The sequence below is a fragment of the Tamandua tetradactyla genome, chromosome 16 (genome assembly GCF_023851605.1).
Source record: "Tamandua tetradactyla isolate mTamTet1 chromosome 16, mTamTet1.pri, whole genome shotgun sequence".
NCBI classification, from domain to species: Eukaryota; Metazoa; Chordata; class Mammalia; order Pilosa; family Myrmecophagidae; genus Tamandua; species Tamandua tetradactyla.
In genome coordinates this window covers 56,943,493-56,945,275 of record NC_135342.1, presented here as the reverse complement: position 1 = coordinate 56,945,275, position 1,783 = coordinate 56,943,493, and the positions used below count along the sequence as shown (strand labels likewise).

The 1,783-nt window shown below is 36.6% G+C and overlaps 1 non-coding gene across 1 annotated transcript; it reads left to right on the top strand.

Annotated features, from left to right (window-relative positions):
• The first annotated feature begins 275 nt into the window (after positions 1-275).
• Positions 276-382, top strand: LOC143660522 (U6 spliceosomal RNA). The gene has a single exon (XR_013164117.1). It is a non-coding gene; the product is annotated as a U6 spliceosomal RNA (small nuclear RNA).
• Positions 383-1,783: the final 1,401 nt, after the last annotated feature.

The following is a 1,783-nucleotide window of genomic DNA, read 5'->3' as shown; positions in this document are numbered from 1 at the left end:
GGCAAGGTGTTGACTGTTGTGGAGCTTGCATACTAGAAGCAAAGAGCAGGAAAACTTAACAAGTCATTGATGCTCTGAAAAAAATGTTAAGAAGAAAAGGGGAAAGTGTTCTAACTTTTAGTGATCCTAAAAGATAGATGCCATGCAAAGGAAATAATGTGTATCAGTGGATGGGGTGGCAAAAATTATATACTTAAGAAAATACAAGAAATTGATATGCAGAAATGAATGGCCTGAAGGGAGGACTAAGATTGGACAAGCGGAAGAGTGAATAGGCACTGAATTTGGCAGCACGTATAATAAAATTGGAAAGATATAGAGAAGATTAGCATGGCCCTTGTGCAAGGATGACATGCAAATTTGTGAAGTTTTCCATATTTTTTATAATAGGGGGAGATAAAGGATATGGGATATTTTGGGTGTTCTTTTTTATTTTTGTTCTTATTTTTTTTTTAGAATAATGAAAATGTTAAAAAATTTATCATGGTGATGAATATACAACTATATGATGAATCTATGAACCATTGACTGTATACTTTGCCTGATTATATGATATGTGAATACATCATAATAAAATTGCATTAAAAAATTGGATAAGCTGCTTAAAGTAATGACACCAAAGGTCTTGTGTGGTGTTGGGGAATGAATCATGTCCCCCAATAAAGGCATGTTCGGGTCCCATCTCCTGATCCTGTGGAGATGAACCTATTTGTAAATAGAACCCTTGATGATGTTATTAGTAAGGTGTGCCCAAATTCAATGAAGACGGGCCTTAATCTAACACAGTTTATTGAAAATAAGCTCATGAGCACAGGCAATTGGACATAAAAGAGAAAAAGCCATGAGGAACAAGAACCTAGAAATCAATGGAACCCAGAAAGAAAGAGGATGCCACCACATGCATTGACATGTAACTGAAAGCCAAGCTGCAAGGACCACTGGCAGCCATCCCTAGAATTCCACAGCCTGCAGAGAGAAAGTGTCATCTTGCTGATGCCTCTATTTTGGACTTTTCCTAGTTGCAAAATCACTATGCAATAATGTCCCATTGTTTAAGCCAACGCATTGTATGGTGTTTGTTTTAACAGTTGGGAATCTAATATATGTGGTATTCTATGTAATATTCAACTTGGATATTGGTCATTGGAAACTCTCAACTCTTAACAATCTCATGCAGTGGAGCGCTATGACCAAGTACCAGGTTGGGATCAGATTCGGGCTAAGTAAGAGCAGAAGCATGAGACCATCGGAAATGATTTCAGTACCTTGGATAAGAAACGATGCTTCTAAAATTCGTATCATACAGTGGAGTAGAGGGCAGCAGATGATCGTGAAAGAATGATTCAGATAACTTAGACCATTATATGTAGGGTAAGAGACATAAAGTATTAAAGGTAACATACATACTCCTCTTCTAAAAGAGATTTCTTAGAGGTTCCATATAACTACAGGTTGCATGTTAAATTTGGTGACGTTCCAGTAGAAAATATTCTACTAAACCCACACATTTTCTTTGAATTATACCAAATATTCCATAATAGCCTTTTGCAAGGCTATATTCTCATGATGCCTTAGGAAGGTGATTTCCCTCTCTTAGAACTACAGAATTGAAAGCATTTTTCATTGAAATTATTGGCCTTTGCCATAAACTGTTCCAGGAAATAATCAGTTCTCCGAATAGAGGAAACGGTTTTTATTCAGCATCTTCTAAGCACTGGCACAAAAATTGTATGTCCCACATAATGTGGGTGTTCTTACAATGCAGCCAAGTTAGATTAATTGT